The sequence below is a fragment of the Zalophus californianus genome, chromosome 4 (assembly GCF_009762305.2).
Source record: "Zalophus californianus isolate mZalCal1 chromosome 4, mZalCal1.pri.v2, whole genome shotgun sequence".
Classification (NCBI taxonomy): Eukaryota; Metazoa; Chordata; class Mammalia; order Carnivora; family Otariidae; genus Zalophus; species Zalophus californianus.
This window is the reverse complement of record NC_045598.1, coordinates 24,905,194-24,925,742: the sequence shown is the minus strand read 5'-3', so window position 1 is coordinate 24,925,742 and position 20,549 is coordinate 24,905,194. Positions and strand designations below refer to the sequence as shown.

Below are 20,549 nucleotides of genomic sequence, written 5' to 3'. Positions count from 1 at the left end.
GGGGTAAAATTGCCATGGGGCAAATCATTACGTTGTAGGGGGTCCCCCAGATAAAGACTCTGGGGACAGATTTCTCCAAGCTTAGAGCTAGGAGATCATTTTGCTTCCTGTTTAGTTGGTCTGCATTCTACTAGGTAAGAAATGCTTCATTTTCTACTTTTGCTTTTTGCCCTGGCTGTGAGGAGACCCCTTGTGTTCGATGCTATGCTTTCTTCTGTCAGGCTTTCTTAATAAAATTCTCCCCCACCTCACCCAACCTCAGTCATTTTGTTTAGTGTTAATGTGTCTGGACATGTCTTGAGTCTTTCCAACTGCCTTGAGTCTATTCCGGGAAAGAAGTGGGGGGTAAAGAAAGGGCTACTACGTGGGTACGGGAGGTGAGACTGCAGAGAGGATCTGGTAGCTTCGAGGTAGAGGAGGTGGGACTGGAGTGGCTCCACCCAGAGGGCAGGGCATTCCCGGCAGAGGCCACAGGTACTAAGGGCTGCTTTTACCTAGTGAACCCCTAGGGTGCTTGGAAACCGTGTTTTTCAAATGAAGCATAGGGACAACAGAAGGGAATTTTTTCCGCTCAATAACCTGGAAGAGCCAGAGACAAGGATATGTACACAGAGTTGATGGCCGCTCTAAGTTTGGCCCTCACGCCATATTTGCCACCTCTCCCAAACACACGGCATCAGTGCTTTGACCGTGAGTTGGGTGACCCTTTGCTGTGGTGGGACCGAAAAGAAGGGAGTCTCTTGGTTTTATTGTCAGCTCTGTGTTCAGTCACATGCCTAGGGATGTGGTCATGGGTTCTGCAGTGACAGAGATGACCTGTGGTTAGATCTAGGCACTGACATAGCTCGCCGCTTGCCTTGGGAGCCGCTTAACCTCCAAGCCTCAGTGAACTCATCCGTAAAAGGAGGATCATAGCACCCATCTATGGGAGGCACAGTCCATAAAATTGAAAAATAGCCCAATAAATGATCCTATTTACCTTTTTTCCTATGGCTCTTTGCCAAGGAAAAAAGGACCCTGTCATGGCTACCAGGTGTTTCAGACCATATATCTTTATCCCTGTTCCCCAGTGCCAGTGCCCTCCATCCCCTTTGGAGTACTGCACCAGACCAGAACAGGTTGCTCGTCACTGGGGTGTTTCCTGAGTGGCCAGATGTGCCCCTGGGTGGGGCCGGGAATCTGAGTCTCCTCAGGGTTGCTGATGTGGCAGCCTACCGGGTCGTGATGGACATGGCCCCCACAATGACCAAAGGTCACGGAGAGGAGGACATTCTGTCGTTGAAGACGGAAACAAGGGCTGTGGTCGAAATCACACATGGGACTGGGCTACCTGCTCTTATTCCACAGCCCGCTCCAGTGGCTGCCTGCAGGAACGGCCCTCCTGGAGGCCAGAACAGGAGGGAGCCGCGAGCAGCACCATGGGATGGGCTAGATCCGTGCGCCCTTGAGTTGGACGTGACACCAGGAAGGTGCTACAGTGGGCTGAGAGAGTCTCTGGTGAGAATTTGTTGGCTCATCCCATGAAAACCTCTGGAAATTGCCCTAGAATAAAGGAATGAGAGCAGTGCCTCTCTGTCGGTGTGCCTGTCAGGCCTCAAATTCATGTATATCGGGGGCCTGAGAACACTGATGGTCTGGGTGCTCAGTGTGTGTTTCCTAGCTGCCGGCTTTGGCTCAGCGATTCCACTTTGTTAGTATATCCTAGGGAAATGACTAAGTATAAGTATATGCAGCATTTTTTATAACAATAAGAATTGGAAACAACCTAAATTTCCAACAAAGGGGAGATAGGCTATGATGATTCACTTATGGAATAGTACGCGATCATGAAATAAATCATTTTAAGACAAGAATTTCAAGATAAACTATTGAGTGAATAAACATAGATTACAAAACAATAGAGAACGAGTTCATTTTTTCTAAGTAAACTTTTTATTTTGGAATAATTTTAAGTTTACAGGAAAGTTCCAAAGATAGCACACAGAGATTTCTGCATACACGTCACCCAGCTTCCCGTGCTGTTAACATAATCATGGTATTTACCAAAACCGAGATGAGCATTGGGACATTATTAGACTCTGACTTTATTTGGTTTTTACCAGTTCTTCCACTAGTGCCCTTTCTTCTGTTCCAGGATTTAACTCAATATGCCACATTGCATTCAGTTGGGGTTTTTTTTAAGTGTATGCACATAGAAAAGCATCTGGAAGATTGTAGACAAAAATATTAACCATGATCATAGCTGAGTGGTGGAACTAAGGGAGATTTTTCTTTTTCTTTCTTTCTTTTTTTTTTTTTAATTTGTTTATTTAAGTCATCTCTATGCCCAATGTGGGGCTTGAACTCACGACCCCGAGATCAAGAACCGCGCAGGCTCCGCTGATAGAGCCAGCCAGGTGCCCCAGGAGATTTTTATTTTTAAACCTTTCTTGAGTCTTCTAATTTTTCCTATGTGTAACATGTCACAGAATTAACAACAACAATGAATGCCTTGAAGCTAAGCTGGTGAGTCCTAGTTTAGCTACGCTGTGTTGTGCATTACCTATTCATTTGTCCTTCTCTTTAGACTGACCTCAAAAGGAGCGGCCACATTCTCTTCATCCCTCCTTCCCCATCTTACAGCACAGGCTCAGGCGTGGGAGGAGGCACTGACAGCTGGTTGAATGAAGGAGTGAAGTCAGAGAAGTCAGTTGCTACCAGCACTCAGAGATTAACTAGTCCTAGCACTCTTTCAGCTTGAGGAAACCCCAGCCTTATGTTTCCCCAGTTTAGTAAGCCCCAGAAGTACAGGACCTGTGTTTCAAAGCTTACAGTGTCGGGGCTGACTCTCATGCCCATCACTGAATGAGTCACTGTCAGTGACTCATCACTGAATGAGACCAGTCACCTGGTCAGTTGACCAGGTCTTTAGATGGTATCCAAAGAAAAGTCAGGGTTCTGCTATTTAAAGGGGGGGGGGGTGGATGCTGAGCAGGTTACATACATCAGAGCCCCCAAGGCAGGCATTTTAATCCCTGATTCTTTCCATCGGACTGTAAGCCTTTGAGGAGGATGGGACCACATCAGTACTCCTCACCCAGGATAGTGTTTGGTGTAGAGCAGAGGCCTGATCAATATATAAGTGAATAAATATCTCTTGGTAACAACATTGTTTGACTAGATAGTGTTTGAATCAGGTTGATTTTAGTTGCAAATAATAGAAAATCGACTTAACAATAAAGGAAATTTGTTGGCTCATGAAACTGAAAAGCCTATCGGAGCCCAGCAGTCAGGCATGGTTTGATCAGAACTCCATTTCTCTGCTAGTCTCCTAGCTCTGCACCCTCAGCGTCATCCTCAGGCTGGTTTCTCCTATGATAGCAAAATGGCTGCAGCAGTTCCATACCTCACATTTGTACTCCACACCACCTGGAGCCACAGAGAAAATAGAATCTGTGTCCCAGAATTCCTGAGATTCACTGTGGACTGAGTAAGGTCACCTGCCCACCTGGGGATTAACCCTTAGGGGCAGAGGTTGTTCAGTGGCTTAGCTCAGAGCATGTGCCTCACCCTTAGAATGAGGGGTGGGGGGGTAGGAGGAAGTAGAATCAGCTTCCCTGAAACCATGTGAATTCCCAATGGGAATTGAGACTCTAGAGAAGTGAGAGCAGTCTAGATCCTGGGGAGGTGAGCAACAGGAATCCAACTCAACCAAACATGCCTATTTGTGCAGCACAAAGGTCGCAGGAGTTTGTGGAGGAGGAGGCAGCGAGTGAGGGCTTGCAGCAGTCAGCAGGGCAGCTTCGTGGAGGGGGTAGGGAGTAGGGGGTGGGCGGGAGGAGGGAAGGGCATCCCAAGGTGATGTGTTGAGCATTTCCCATGTGTCACGTCACACTAAACCCTCTGTATGCATCATCTCAGTGACTCCTTGCTGAGATGAGACCCAGGCGCCCCACTCCTCTCACTTCATAGGAGGAGAAACTGAGGCCCAGAGAAGTTGAGACTTGCCCAAGAATGCAATTGAGCCTAGAACCCCGGAGTCTGGACTGCAAAAATGACATGGCTAGAACATTATTTGCGGGGCACCTGGGTGGCTCAGTCGGTTAAGCAGCTGCCTTCGGCTCCGGTCAGGATCTCAGGGTCCTGGGATCGAGCCCCACATGAGGCTTCCCGCTCAGCGGGGAGTCGCTGCTCCTTCTGCCCACTTGTGCTCTCTCTCGCTATCTCTCTTTCAAATAAATGAATAAAATCTTTTTAAAAAAGTACATTATTCGCTCCGGAGCTAGATTGAGCTCCAATCCCAGCCTCTCTGCGCCCTAGCTGTGTGCCCTGGGCAAGTCCCTCAACCTCTCGGAGCTTCATTTCCCTCATCTGTGTGGTGGGGGTTGTAGCGTGCCCACCTCCCAGGGCTGTTGTGGGAAATAAATGAGTCCCGATAGAGCTCTCCGCACAGAACCTGGCACTTGCTGGCCCTGCAGGAATTGAGGGGTTTTGTTGTCAGAATTGTAGCCTGTGAGACATGGAAATGCCAGCCCCACCCAGCGGGGCCTTTGGGGTCCTATCCTCTTCTACACCCCAGTCCACACACCTTCTCTTCAGAGCAGCTGAGAGACAAAAAGGAAGTCACTGTGACCTTGTGATGGGAGTGGGCCAGAGCCCCCATCCCTCAGGGTGCTGGCTAGGGCTTGTAGGTCAGGCTCCCCGCACCCCATCGCACCCCCACCTGACCCCCCGCTCCTCTGGTCCCGGGCCACCTGCTTCTGGCTCAGGCTGGCTCAGGTGTGGGGAAGCCGCAGGCTGCAGTGGCAACCATGCAGTCCCGCAAGGCTCCGGGGAGACCAGGAGAGCAGCGGGAGTGACAGCCCCGGGCAGAGGCCCAGACTGCAAGGTGGAGGTGCCTCCAGAGCCAGAGGACACCACCTAGGAGTGGGACCCCAGTCCCACCCAAAACTACACGGTCTTCCCCTCTCCAGAGTCCTCACTGGGCTCCTGTTCATATGAGCCCCTGACCCCCAGGTGCGGAGACACTGAGCCTGGAATTCAGATCTCGGCTCTGCTTCTCCCTCACTGGGAGATGGTGGACAAGCCACTTCCCTCCTGTGCCCTTCAGTTTCCTCTCTTGTACATTGAGGTGGTGATGCCTCTATCAGAATAAAATAGAATTCTATATGTGAAAGTGTCCCAAGCTAGGTCTTCACACAGTATGTGCCCAATGTATGTCTCTCCCCTGCTCTCTCAGGCCTGCCATTGGCAGGGCAACAGGGATCAGAACCGAGGCATGATTCCTTTGAAAGTGTGCCAAGCTCCAGCCTTAGCCATCCGAAGCCATGCCTTCTTTCCCCACCGGATGGACTCCCCAAACCTGGCTCAGTCCTGCTTCTGCCCCTTACTATGCAGTCTTCTATGTGTCACTTCCACGATGAGCCTCAGTTTTCTCATCTGCAAAGCAGACACAGCAATACCACCACATTTATCGATTCAAAAAATGAATTGAATCAAGCCATCTTGCTGTGCACCTTAAACTTACTAAAAAGTTGACTCTTGTTTGTGCTGAGCCCTTTGGACCCAGAAACAAAAATGAACGAGACGGTGCCTGCCCTCAGGGACCTCCCAATCTAACAGGGGAGACAGGTCTAAAATCAGAGACGAAGAAAAGGTAGTAAGAAGGGAATGAGAAACCTAGCCCGGGGCGGGTTGTGGAAGGCCTCCAAGAAGGGGACCTCTGAGGCACAGCGTGACGGATGAGTGGGAGTTTGCCAGGCAGTCACTGGGGAGAAAGTGTTTGTGTCAGATAAACAGGTTTTACAAATTGGACTGCTTTATCCCTTCTAGGCTCCTATCTGAGCATTCAAGGCTCCTGTGGGAAACAAAGAAATGCCCTAGAAATCCCTCCCCAGGCCAAGAGTTCCTAGAATAGGGGGCAGGGGAGGGATGTCACCAGCAGGACAAAGTCTAAACTCAGTAGCTGGCCACACAGAGGCCTGTCGAGCTCCATCTCCCCTTTCTATTTTATGCTCCAGCAAAACAGAACCACTAAGAGGTCCCCGAAATCAACTCCACCATGTCTTCTCCCTGGGTCTCCTGCCTCTCCACACCCACCTGGCAACCTCCAGTTCATCCCCTGGAAATGTCATTGGGCCCGCACCCAACTCAAGCAACCTGGCACTTTTCTATTTATAAATACAGAGACTTAAAAAAAAAAAATAGAATAGAATAAAATAAAATTACATTAAATTAAAATAAATACACAGACTTGTCCTACCTCCCCAAATGACTGGGGCTCCTTCAGGGACAAAGAGCAAGCCTCAGCCTCTACTCCCCCAGTGCCCAGCACATTAACAGACCCAGAGCTGCATCTGGATGGGTGGCTGGAAGTCGTCCACTTCCGCTCCGGCCTGCTGGTGCTGAGCCAGACAAAAAGAATACAAGAAGCACAGGGCAGTCCAGGGAGAAACTCACATGTCAGCAGGTAATTGCAGTGTCGAGTGATATGGTGGGAACACAGGACAGAGCGACGACTTCACCTGGGCGCCATGGGGAAGGCCTGCAGAGTCACCATCCCAACTGGGCCTTGAGAGTCAAGCGGGGGCTTTCTGGGGGCAGAAGAAGGAAAGACTCTAGCTTGTACAAGGCACTGAGGCATGAAAAAGCACAGCATGCTCCGGAGACAGCAAGGGTCTGTTTTGACTGGAGCCTGGGAGGCATGGGAGGGGGCTGGGAGATGAGGCCAGGGAAGCAGCCGGGGGCAAAGGAGGAGCAGACTCGACCCTCGTGCGGAGGAGTTTGGACACAGGTCTTCGAGCCCGTTATTGGAGCTTCGCAAACAGAGAAGGGGGATGACGTGGTCAGTCTGTGTTTTAATGCTGAGGAGAGGGGATAGAGTCCAGGGAGGAAGCTGCTCTATTAGTCCAGGGATTTGAGCCACTTAATAACAACAGTTAACACTTTTCCAGTGATCACTCCTTACAGGCCCTGTTCTAATTACCCTTCACATAGTAACTGATTTAATTCTCCCACAGTCCTATTTTAAAGATTAAAACAATGAGGCATAATGAAGCTAAGTACCTTGCTTAACTTTGTAGGCGGGGGAGCCTGGATGCACACCCTGCAGGGCCACCTGGATGCTCCTCGTTATCACAGTAGTGATAATGATGCTATGCTAGTGAATGTTTGTTGAGTGCATATTACAAGACTCTGCTGTGTGCTCTTCAGACTGTTAGCTTAGTTTTAATCAGGTTGGCAAGGAGGACACTGTCCGCCTGGAAGAGCCCATAGCCCAGTGGAGACACTGTTTCAGGCCTCGCTGTGCGTGTCTGAGGCACCCAGAGGGAAGTGGCTTGGTCACCTCCCCAAATTGCTGACAGCGACCTTTGGCCGGGGCAGCCAGACAGAGCCTCGTGCTGCAGTTGGCTGAGAGCCCGGCCAGAAGGGCTGAGCTAGTGTGGAATGAGCAGCTGCCGGGCCAGGGCCCCTGGGGCCTCCAGGCACCCTGGCTTGCTGCAGGGACACTGTGCATGGCTGCTACAGCCCAGAGCTGGGGACCAAGCATCGGGACCCCTGGGCTTGGGGCCTCACTTGGTTGTTGATGTGCTATGGGATGTTGGGCAAATCCCTACCCCTTCATGAACCTCTGTTTCCTAGACGGTGAATAAATAAGCTTGCCCTTGTCCTTGATCTTCTGGCCACATACTGCCTCAGATACTGTGGCTACTGCAGAGTAGTCTCTCCTGCCAAGAAACCCAGGCCCTCAGTGACTTAGGATCTCTCCCCAGCGCCAGAACCTGTGCTGTGTGCACGGGGCCGCCATGGGGAGCTGAGCTGATCCCTGCCTTCAAGTGGTTCCCAGGTGGTTGTGGGGTTGGGGACAGATAGGAAACCATTCACAGCCCCATGTGGTAGGTCCTGAACTGTGTAGAGAGAAGGAGACCCAAGAGGCTAGGGGGCCCCAAGGCAGGAGCCACTCACTCTCCCTGCAGTGGCCGGCAAGACTTCCCAACAGCAGAGCGTGGAGCTGAGTGTGTCTTGCACCTTCCAGGCAGAGAAGGGGTGTGCACTGCTGTTGAGGGGACAGTGTGTACAAAGGTCTCATGGGAGAAAGGACCAGATCTGTGGAGGAAGAAGCATGCTCCGCGTGGCAGATGCCAGGAGGGGAGCGGGTGTCAGTACGAGGAGATGACCTGAAGGGGCAGGCCAGAGGCAGCAGGGGGCTGAAGTAAGCACCAGGTGCAGAGCCACGTCTGAAGGTTCCCAGGCTACCCCAGGCTAGAAAGAGCAGGGCCCACCCACAGGCCTCACAGGCATCTGGGGGGCCGGGGGGGGGGTGGGGTAAGGTGGAGGCGTAGGTAAAGCCTCTGGAATCTCAGCTTGCCCTCACCACCTCCTCCCTTCCCCTGATGCCAAAGCCATCCCGCCTCCTGGGCCGCTCCCTCCCCTCTGGTCTCAGGGAAAGACCTTCCTAGAGCAACCCATTCACGCAGACCCCTCAGGCTTGTGGGCCTCATCCTCTATCTTCTGGGCTCCTCCCACAGCCCAGTGAGCAGCTGAACTCCAAGAACCTGCAGAAACAGTTCCTGAGCACCTATGGGTCAGACCCCATATTGACCTCTGGAGGACAGGTCAGACAGGGTTCCTGCCTGGAGCCCATAGTCTGGCTGAGAGGACAGGCGCTAAACATGTTGGGGTGCCAATGATGAATTATTTACGATTATTTGGGTGGTTTAGAAAAATATATTTAGCTGGAGAGCTTTATAACAGGAAGCCGGCCTCTCTGGGCAGACAGGAAAAGCATTATTCCTAAGCAAGTGTTGTTGCTGTTCTAACTTGAGACGCGGAGCAGCCGGCTTCCTCCATGAAGCAGTGCGGGTGAAGCCTGTCCACGATCATCTGGCCAGAAGGGGGATCTGACTGCCAGCCCACCACCTCCCATCAATAATCTTCCCCCATCATTCAAATGTCAACAGCAAGGAACGTCCATATCTTTGAGCTTACTGGATCCTCTGTGGGGTGGGGCCCACAATCCCCACTCAGAGGCAAACTGAAACCTAGGAGGTCCAAATGACTCACCTCCATCCACACAGCAAGTCAGAACCGGGACAAGAACCCACATCCCTGGGCTCTGAGCTACACGGTAAAATCGTGGAGGAAAATCACTGCTGTCTTTCCTGGCTTTGCCTTGGGTCAGGCCATCCCTGGGATGACAGACACCCAAGGGACTTTCCTGGAAAAGAACTTCTTGGAGGGACGTGAGAACGACCCAAGAGATATTTTTGACTTGGGGACAGCCCCATGCTGAGCCTGAGGGAGTCTAGCAACCCCAAGCAGATTCCCCAGCCTTGCTCAGTCAGAGCTCACAGCAGGCACCGGATTGTGGTTCTTTCTGCCCTTGAGCATGCAAACAGCACTGCTTTTGAATGAAATAGAGCATGAGCCCCACACAAAGTTCACATAGTCCTCCCCAGGGGATGTGGGCGCCACCATCAGAAAGGCCTATCGACTGTAGGAAGCTCTAAGCCTTTTAGCACTGGGCCCTCAAGCCCTGAACTGGGATGGGTCTCTTTGGGCCCAGTGGGAGGGTCTCTGGGCCCTCCAGGAGAGGATTTTCGAGTTCTGATGAAGGGTCTTTGGATACTCTGGCCCCGGGGATGGGGGTTCTCACAATAACAGATGAGTCGTGAGAAAGACAGGAACAGCTAGAGTGTCTGAGTCCATCTGGGTGCACGTATTTGCTGCGTCTGTGAAGTTCCTCAGGGCCTTTCATTCCCAGGCCCCTCACCCCATGATTATCTTGTGCCTTCCACATTGGCCTTCCAAGCAACATTTTATGGAGCTAAAGATTAAAGATGGAGAAAAGAGGAGAGCTGCCCAGGACCCCACAGAGAGGGACACATCTGGAATCAGACCTGCCCCTCTCCTGTGGCCTCCATCTGCCCTCACACCCTCTGCCAGCCTGGGGCCCACCCTTCCCAACCCAACCTGGCCTTGCCTTTCCAGCCCCTGCTGAGCTGTAGGCCTCGGGAGCCAAACCCTGCTCCCGACCCCCCCCCCCAAGTTTTTCTTTCTAAAAAAGCCCTGTTTGGGGATGAACTGGGGGTTTGTAATCCTGGCTCTGCCTCCTTTCCGCTGTTGCTGTGACTTTAAGTGAAATCATGGATCTGAAAAAGTACTTCGTAAACTGAAAAACACTGAAGCGACGCAAAGAAAGGGAAACCATCACCCTCTTGTGTACATAGATGAGGAGCTCAGAGTCCGGGGAGGAGGACACACAGCCCCACACCCCCAGCATGGCATAAATAATGTGACAGCCAAGGGCTGTGCCAGGCACTGCAAAGACAGCTCCTAAGGGAGTCAGGGAAGGCTCTAAGAGGACACCTCCGAGATGGCCCCTGAGGGGTGCGTGAGAGTTTACCAGCTAGACAAAAGGCAAGACTAGGCATGCGTTTTACGGGAAGGGAACAGCTGGTGCAAAGGCTGGGGGGGGGCTGGAAAGGGAACGGTGTCTAGCTAGCCCATCCAGTCAGCGATGGGGAAATGAGCCTTCGCAAGGCGGCCCGGGGCAGGGTGGAGAAGAGCAGTGAAATGCTTGCAAAGAAGACTCAGAGCTCTTTTCCATAAATAATGGGAATTCTAAAGGAGGGAGTGGTACTTGTGCAAGGAATTATGATTTCCATTTCTCACAAATTTCAAAATAGAGGCTCCGAGTGAGTCAGCAAACTGCCCAAAGCCTCTGTTTTCACTTAGTGCTGGTACAAGTCTGAGTTCCCTGTGAGCCGGTCAGGCTGACACATAAAATGAAATATTACAGCCCTACAGCTAAAAAGTGGCCGGGCTGGGTTCAAACCCAGGTCTGTCCGATTCACAGACTCTTCACTGCAGAAGCCCTGGGGCAGAGATCCGCGGCTCTCCTTTCCCAGCCTGGACTCCAGCCCCATGCCGGCCGGAGAGAGCAGCCGGTCACCAGCCAGGTTAGGCAGTGGGCCAGATAGCCCAGCAGGGTTTGGGAAGGAGCTAACCAGCAGCTTCTCTGTTTCAGGCAAGGCTTTACAAAGGCTTTACACTGCCTTGGCAGGAGAGGTGAGGGCAAGGGGGTGGGACTTCCAAGGAACGGCCTGGCAGGAGTGGGACCCCCTCCTCCTTAGTCAGGGGGCAGCTGAGCAGCTGTGTCTAGGTCTCCCATCTCCCTCCCTCCCCCTCCTGCTCCCTGGCTTGGAGAATCGCTGCTTCCAAGATTGTTGGAACTGGAAAAGCCCCCACCCATCTTTTCTTCGAATCCATTCCATACCATTATGCAGATGGCAAAACAGAGACCCAGAGAGGGAGAAGGCCAGTTCTCTCCCACCCATGTTTGTAGGTCTTACCATGTTCTCCTGTGTAGGGGCTTAAAATGTAAAGCAATTGAATAGGCAAGTCCAGGAGAGTGGTTACGTGACCCTCTCCCCACTGGCCTGGGGCCCCTAAGGATAAAGACTGACCCACCTCTGTGCCCCCAGCGTCAGCACAGGGCCCAGCATAGCGAAGGTGTGTGGCTATTCAGTAATGTGCCACAAAGTCCTGGGGGTACCTATGAGAGACACAGGGGATGGACTCCCAGAGAACAGAATCTTCATGATGTGGGCTAGGATAAATGTGGGTGAGGAGGAAAAGGCGTTGAGGATAACACCCTCCAGGTTCCAGGCTTCAGCTCCTGGGTATGTGAGGATAGCCTTCTCTAATTTCGAGAACAGTTGGAGGAAGAGCAGATCTTGATGACAAGTACAGCTGGGACCCTGAAATCACGAATTAAGGGCTGGGGGAAGAAGATTTGTTTGAGGATGTTATTGGTGTGTCCTGGAGGGTGAGGAGAATCAGGTATGAGTGGGAGAGGGTTTTGAATGGACGCTGAGGTTGGTCCTTGATCCCGTTTGGGCAATAGAGAGCCACCAAAGCTCTTTCAGAAGAACTTCAGGGGGATGGATTCCAAAGGTCACTTCCAGCCAGCACCAAAGAAACAGCACACCCCAGATTCCTCAGGAAGTGGGGGGAGATGAAGCTGGACTGTGCCTATATCAGTGTCCACTTTCTTCCTGTTCACCCCATTTGAACTCAGTAACCCTGAGAAGTGGGGAGGGGTAAAATGCCCATTGGGCAGATGGAGAGACTAAAACATTTCTAAGATGGAGGGGTGAAGTGGCTTGCCCAGGGTCACAGCTAGGAAGCAGAATCACAGGACCCGAGACCCTTGGAGCCCATCCCCCTCCTGTTTTACAAAAAAGGAACGAGAGGCCTGAAAGGGAATGTCCCCATTTTGCCAATGAGGAAGGAGAAACACAGGAAGGTTGGGTCTTCTCCAAGCTGTGCAGTGAATAGTGATCAAGCCCTCCAACTATCCTGGGTGTCCTTTCATCTGTCCACGGGACTGGGCCTTTCTACTGTCCCCAACCCCAGAGTTTACAAAATTACTTGTCTTGGCCACCAGATCTTGGGTTCAAGATCACGCCACTGGATGATGAGATACAACTCACTCTCACCCAGTACTGAGACCCAGAGAGGGGAAAGCCCTCCCACGTCACCTGGCAAGTTGGGAGCTAACTCCCAAGGCTATTTCCCAGGGCCGTCCTTTGGAGGAGGAGAAGAGAGGCTTGGGTGGTGGACTAGCCTCTGTGTAACCCTGGGAAACGGCTCTGAGCAGAGGAAGGTTCTGAGGCCCGAGTGGCTGGCCTGAGGCTCCTCAAGCTAAGGCTTGCTGCTGCCCTATGAAGTACTGGGTGAACACCAGGTACTTTCTGGTGTTCAGCCACTCGGTGGCTGCCCCATGTTCACGACCAGAACACGCCTGGAGCAGGGAGCTTTTCACCCGCATCCCCGCGAAGTTGCTCCATCATTCTGTCTTACCACAACCATTTCCTTCTCGAAAAACTTCCTTCCCCGCAGGCCTGAGGCCAGGAGGCCCTCAACACTGAGGACCTAGCGTAGCTTCTCGAGCTGCAGTGGAACGGGCTCAGGAATATACCAGGCGGCGGCCCTCTGACCCTGCCCCTACCACTCGATGAGCGGCGGTGTGCGGGGCTGGCCTCAGGAAGGGCCGGGCCTCCGAGAGTGAGAGTAACTCGCTCCCAACGCTTGCAAAGCAGTTTACGTACCACAGCCCCTTCGAGTCGCGCGGCCCTCCTGTGGGCGTGGGAGCAGTTACTGTCGACCCGTTATATAGATAAGGAAACCGAAGGCTGGGAAGGAGCTGGGTAAGGCGACTTTTCCGTCTGACTCAGCTCTCTGCTCCTCCTAAAGATCTATTCAGTGGTGTCAGGTATCAGGTTTTGGTTTTGCTTTCGGGTTTTTTTTTTTTTTTTTTTTTTTGGAGGTTGCCTGGGAAAGAGTTGACTTTATCATGCCAAAGCGGATGGGGGAAATTGGAGCGGGGACGGAGACCCGTGTCAACGAAGGTCACACAGCAAGTGAACTAGCTGGCTGGGGTCGGACTTGGCCCGGCTGCTGCCTCCCACCCCCGAGGTAGCAGTTTCTTGGCCATCTAGGCAGGGGCCCCTCCAGAGAGCACGCCTCGGGTGGGGCCGCAGACTGTGGGGGGGTTGGCTGTGTGGGTGCACAGATTCCGGCCCCGCCTCCCCCAGCCGGGGCTGGACTCCCTGACCCTTGCAGCCCCGCCCGGCCCCGCCCGGCCCCGCCCGACCCCGCCCCGGCCCCGTCCGGCCCCGCCCCGGCCCCGTCCGGCCCCGTCCGGCCCCGCCTCTGACACCCACCCCCCGCCCCCGACCTCGAAAGGCCCCGCCCCCAGCAAGACCCCGGCTACTGAGGGGCGGGACTTCCGCCCCGGCCTGGGCCGGGCAGGAGCCCCGCCCCCGACCTGACGAGACCTACCAGGGAGAAGAGGGTTCGCTCCCCCCCCTCCCCGAGAAAAGAGGGCTACCCTAGGGGGCGACGCCTGCCGCTCCCGAGTCATTCATACATTCGTCCATTCACGCATTCAGTCTTCCCGATGTTTATTCATCCATTCCCTAACAAATTCTTATCCAACCCCTTCTAATTCTCTCATTTGATGCATTCTGACAGCCACTCTGGGTCACGCCTTCTGCTGGACCCTGCCCCGGGGACACAGAAATGAACAAGGAAGACATAGTCTCTCCCCCCCAGAGGAGCTTCAGATTGTAAGGGGGCACAGCAGTGTGTGTCTGATGCTGTAACAGAAAGATGGACACGGGACAGCAGCAAGATAAAAGGAGCCGGAGGCGTGGGAGCCGCCAGGGAAGACTAGAAAGAAGAGCGGCATCTGACCTGGATCTGGAGGGGAACAGCAGGTGACCAGGTGAACGGTTAATAATAGTAATAACCCCAATATAAGCTCTTCGCAGACTCTTACTGTGTGTTTTATTTCCATTAATTTTCAAGTTGGCCGCAATCCTGGGGAATAGATATTATCACCTTCATTTTACAGATGAGGAAACTGAGCCTCCAAGAGATTTAATAAATTGTCCAAAGTAATACAACCAATAAATATGGGAGCCAGAATTTGAACCAGGTCTATCTCCAAATCCAGTGCTAAGTTTAGACCTGAATTTAAATTTTTTTTCTTTTTTAAATTTTTTTAAAATTCAATTTAGTTAACATATACTCTATTATTAGTTTCAGGGGTAGAATTTAGTGATTCATCAGTTGCATATAACACCCAGTGCTCATTCCATCAGGTGCCCTCCTTAATGCCCATCACCCAGTTACCCCAGCCCCCCACCGACCTCCCCTTCAGCAACCCTCAGTTTGTTTCCTGTGATTAAGATTCTCTTATGGTTTGCCTCCCTCTCTGTTTTCATCTTATTTTATTTTTCTTTCCCTTTCCCTATATTCATCTGTTTTGTTTCTTAGAAACTCCACATATGGGTGAAATGATATGGTATTAGTCTTTCTCTGACACATTTCACTTAGCATAATACCCTCTAGTTCTGTCCATGTGCTTGCAAATGACAAGATTTCGTTCTTTTTGATGGCTGAGTAATATTCCATTTTGTATATATACCACATCTTCTTTATCCATTCATCGGTCAATGGACATCTGGGCTCTTTCCATAGTTTGGCTATTGTGGACATTGCTGCTCTAAACATTGGGGTACATGTGCCCCTTGAAATCACTATGTTTGTATCCTTTGGATAAATACCTAGTAGTGCAATTGCTGGGTCGTAGGGTAGTTCTATTTTTAACTTTTTGAGGAACCTCCATACTGTTTTCCAGAGTGGCTGCACCAGTTTGCATCCCCTAGACCTAAATTTAAGTTTAAACATACAGGATGTTAGCTGTAAAGTCCTGGAGGCTATACCCCAAATATTAGCAATGGCAGTCTCTGGGAGATGAGTTTACAGTGTTATACACTGACACATGTTTGAATTGTATATGAGACCAGAGATATCTATATATGCTAGAATTCACAATTATCCCCATGTACATTAGTTTTTTTAAGATTTTATTTATTTATTATTTATTTATTTATTTGCTTGTTTATTTTAGAGAGGGTGCATGTGTGAGTGGGGGGCGGGGCAGAGGGAGAGAGAGAATTTCAAGGAGACTCCACTGAGCGAGGAGCACCATGCAGGGCTCAATCTCACCACCCTGAGATCACCAGCAGAGCAGAAATCAAGAGTTGGACCCTTGACTGGCTGAGCCACCAGGGGCCACCCACCCCATGTACATTAGTTTTGTTTTCTCCAATTCCTTTTCTTCCTCCAGAAATGAAAGTTGCTTAAGTGTGTGTGGGGTTTTCTTGATTACAAAAATATAGGATCACTTTTGAAAATCGGTCCATTTAGAAAGGGGAACGCTCCTACACTGTTGGTGGGAATGCAAGCTGGTGCAACCCCTCTGGAAAACAGTATGGAGGTTCCTCAAACAGTTGAAATTAGAGCTACCATTCGATCCAGCAATTGCACTACTGGGTATTTACCCCAAAGATACAAATGTAGGAACCCGAAGGGGTACGTGCACCCCAATGTTTATAGCAGCAATGTCCACAATAGCCAAACTGTGGAAAGAGCCAAGATGTCCATCGACAGATGAATGGATAAAGAAGATGTGGTATCTATACACAATGGAATATTATGCAGCCATCAAAAGGAATGAGATCTTGCCATTTGCAACGACGTGGATGGAACTGGAGGGTGTTATGCTGAGTGAAATAAGTCAATCAGAGAAAGACATGTATCATATGACCTCACTGATATGAGGAATTCTTAATCTCAGGAACAAACTGAGGGTTGCTGGAGTGGTCGGGGGTGGGAGGGATGGGGTGGCTGGGTGATGGACATTGGGGAAGATATGTGCTACGGTGAGCGCTGTGAATTGTGTAAGACTGTTGAATCACAGATCTGTACTTCTGAAACAAATAACGCAACATATTTAAAAAAAAAAAAAAAAAGAAGATAGCAGGAGAGGAAGAATGAAGGGGAGTAAGTCAGAGGGGGAGACGAACCAGGAGAGATGATGGACTCTGAAAAACAAACTGAGGTTTCTGGAGGGGAGGAGGGTGGGGGGATGGGTTAGCCTGGTGATGGGTATTGAGGAGGGCACATTCTGCATGGAGCACTGGGTGTTGTGAACAAACGGTGAATCATGGAACACTACACCAAAACAAATTATGTAATATATGGTGATTAACATAACAATAAAAAAATTAAAAAAAGAAAGAAAGAAAGAAAATCGGTCCATTTAGAAGTGACCATTATCAGTGATTTTTTTCCCCCTTTCTGTTTCCTAAATGACTGCACCAAGGATGTACTACTCTTGTAATTCGAAAACAGATGTTATTTTTAAGAAATGAATTGCACATGTCAATGACTGGGGTGACCGAAGCCACCAGAGCTCAGGCAGTTCCTGAGAAAAAGGCCTGGGGGTTTTGGTCAAACTCCGAGCAGAGTGAGTCAGCAGCAGAAGTAGCTGCCAAAGCCAAACAGACAAGGAGAAACATAGGTCCCAGATTAGTGAAGGAAACTTACCCTGCGCCTCAGGACTGGTCAGCCCTCATCTGAGGCTCAGACATGCTGGAGAGCCCTAAGCACAGCTGAGGTACCTTGGAGAAGAGACACATAGGGGAGGTCTTTACAATGCATGGAAAATTGGCATGCAGGTATGGGCAGGGCTTGGCCAGGGGGCTTAAGAAGAGAAATAGTGAGCAAGGAGAAGCAGGAAGAACACTTCATTAAAGAGCAGCTGTATGGGTGACAGATTGCAGTAGGAGACCTCCCTAACATGTACAGTGTTGGTAGGATATGAAGGGGGAGAGATACATACCCAATTCAACATCTCAGAGAATGTGCTAGAACTATCAATAAGAGACATTGGTGATAAGAATAATGAGAACCATTTGTTGAGTGCTTATTGTGTGTCAGGCTCCTTATGCCTAGCACATTATATATAGTATAATATATATTAATTACATATTATATAATATACATTAAGTATATGTATTATATTAATTATGTTAAGTGTATAGGTAACATATGGTATGTTATACAATATATAATATAATTATATATAGGCATACATAGAAGTAAGGTGTATATATATATATACATATATATATATATATATATATTTATACCTTTCAAGCTTGACCTACACTAGAATCTTCTGGAAGGATTGTTGCCACATTGATTGCTGGGCCCCATCCTAAGAGTCTCTGATTCAATGTATCAGGGATGGGTCTAACTGACAGGTGATATTAATGGAGCAGGTCTGGAACCACACTTTGAAAACCACAATCTACATTATCTTATTTGTCACAACTACCTTACGATGGAGGTTCTGTTATTATCCCCATTTTACCGATCAAAAACAAACAAAACAACACATATCATCTGAGGCCCCTCCCAGAGGTAAAATTATTGTTTATGGCTAGTAAGGGGCAGAACCCGGGTTTGAATCCAGGTCTTCTAGACTCCAAAGTTCATGCTTAATCAAAACAATCAGTTCTTCTGTTCGATTAATTGATAAACAAATAAGATTCTCTTGTTTGGTAACAAACTTGTAAATTGTTTCTTCAAGATCTAAAATAAGAACAAAAAATTTGATGCCCGGAAGAGGCTGGGGCAGGTGTCACCAGAATTCCAGGGGCACAGCAATGGCAATACCTGGGGGGAGGTGAGGATGATATCACGTTGGAGGGACTTTGGGTTATACCATGCCCAGAATTTCTCAGTTCGTCCAGCCCCAGGTTCTCATGCTGTGGGCTCTCTGCTGGGACAGCAGTTCTTCCCTTTCTTATGATGCAATTCATCAAACACGAATTGAGTGTCTTGCTCAATGGAGCAAGGTGGGCTGAACAATGGCCACCCAAAGGTATCAGGTCCTAATCCCCTGAACCTGTGAACATAACCTTATACAGCAAAGTGATTTTGCGGATGTGATTAAATTAAGGAGCTTAAAAAGGGGGAAGACCATCCTGGATTATCAGGGTGGGGCTGATGTAATCACTGGGTGCTTATAAGAGAGGAGGCAACGTGTGAAGGCAGAAACACAGAGAGAGAGATCTCAAGATGCTGTGCCTCTGGCTTTGCCGATGGAGGAAGGGCCACAAGCCAAGGAATGCAGCAGCTCTAGAAGCTAAAAAAGCAAGGAAACAGATTCTTCCCTAGAGTCTCCAGAAGAAATGCAAGCCCTGCCAACACCTTGATTTTGGACTTCTGACCATAAAATTGTCATTGTATTAAGCCACTAGATTTATGGCAATCTGTTACAGAAGCAATATGAAATTGATACAAATGTAGCTGCCCCAAATAGAAAACTGTGTCTGGTTTTCACATATCTGTGTGAGCAAATAAATAGACACACATTCACACTCACACTGCTTCTGGCCTTGTGTATGCATGAGAGCAAGTGCAAATAGATGTTTAAGTGGCTTTCAGCCTTGAGCAGTGAGGGCACCTATGGCCACCTAGACCCACACAGATCACGCTGGTCTTATTTCCACAAGTAAACAAACGTGATTCATTCCCTCCATAAACACTTACTGGGTGCATGCTCTGTGCCCAGCATGGTGCTGGATATGGGTACAGAGAGATGAGCCAAACAGATCTTCCTGGGGCTTCTGGTCTAGGGGTGGGAGGGGGGATAGAAATTCAATACTCTCTCACATGGGGAGGATTGTCTCTGGAGGAGGTTCACCTCTAAAGTCAGCCCTCCGGTGGAAAGGGCATATCATTCAAAATTACACTCAAAAGTCCTTAAATTACCTGTAATGCACAATAAATCTATTGCATGCTTGGGTCTGAGACCTGGGCTGAAGGAGGTAACCAAAGGAAAAGCTGTCTTGAGATACTGGGACATTAACGCTGCTCTGACCCTAAGAAATAGACCCCATCTTTACGGATGAATTGAGATCCAGCAGAGCATTCAGGGGTGCTCCTGGACGCTGCAGGGGTGATTCCAATCTGTTTTTATATTAAGCAATCATCATCTTAGTGAGTGTTAAAAGATTAGCTTGCTTTTGTAAGGGTAATACCAAATTCCAGGGGTGCAGCTGCAGGTCATGGTTGGAAGGTGAGTTCTGAAGTTGGTATTCATTACATGTGCCTCTGCGGTGAGTCCACAGGGCACGCTGTGGTCAGGGCTATTATGGAAAAGAGCTGGACTCATGAGACTATGGCTGGGGGACTGTGGGGGCTCGCAGAGGCCCTCCCAGAGGAAGTTACATTGAACTGACACCTGAAGGACAGGTGGGCATTAACCAGCCAAAGCAGCTGAGAAGGAGAATATTCTGGGCACACAAGCCACCTCAGCAAATGGTTAGAGATGATGCCTCCTCTGTAGGCCCCAGAGAGTAACACCCACAGCCCCCTTGCTGCCTAGAGGAGGGTTAGGACTCCAGCCCTAACTCTGAGACCTCTAGGACATCATCATCTGTGAACCCTAGGCACTGTTCCACTTCCTAGGAAATGCTGGAGACATTCTTAAAACAGGATTTCTTGTTTATGCCTGGGGCCCTCTCCGTTTTCTGGACGGGTGTGGTGAGGCTTTGCAGGGAGTGGTCCTAGAATCGGCTCTGAGGCTGGCTTGCTATGGTGACCTTGGGCCAGTCACTTCTCTCCGGGTCTTGATTTGTCCATCTTTAAAGTGGGGACTGAGGGCAGGTTGAGCCCTTCCAGCTCTGACACAGTCCTTCCAGGACTGTGGAGGAATAGCACCCTATCATGGTTTGAACCCCCAGACGGTGGCACCAGCTCTGAGTGTGAGTCCTGACTCCGTCATTTACTGGGACCTTGGGCAAGTCATTTCACCTCTCTGAAGCTCCATTTCCTCATCTGTAAAACACGGGCCTGCGTTCCCATCCCTCTGGATTGTATGAGGATTAAAGGAGATCACAGACACAAAGCACGTGTCGCAGGGCTGAGCCCAGCAAATGGCAACCCCTGTCATTTTTTGTAGTGGCTGTGAAATGCAACGTGTTAGCTCGGCTGATGGCTGCACAACACACCACCCTCAGGGTTTACCATCAGTGAGGACTCTGCAAACAGCATCAGAAGGGCCTCTGATGGGTGTTCAGGAAAGTTTCCTTTTGGGGGGAACTCAGGAAAGCCCCCCATGCCGGGTAGGAGGTAGCTGC

General features: G+C 50.1%; 1 long non-coding RNA gene across 2 annotated transcripts; it reads right to left on the bottom strand.

Moving 5' to 3' along the window:
* Window positions 1-1,965: 1,965 nt before the first annotated feature.
* LOC113930933 lies at window positions 1,966-13,231 on the bottom strand. 2 transcript variants are annotated; one of them, XR_003522630.2, is made up of 3 exons: window positions 13,095-13,231; window positions 6,439-6,572; window positions 1,966-5,418 (listed from the first exon to the last, which is right to left on the bottom strand). It is a non-coding gene; the product is annotated as an uncharacterized LOC113930933 (long non-coding RNA). The 2 variants fall into 2 exon arrangements; XR_003522631.2 differs by having other exon boundaries at window positions 12,847-13,224.
* Window positions 13,232-20,549: the final 7,318 nt, after the last annotated feature.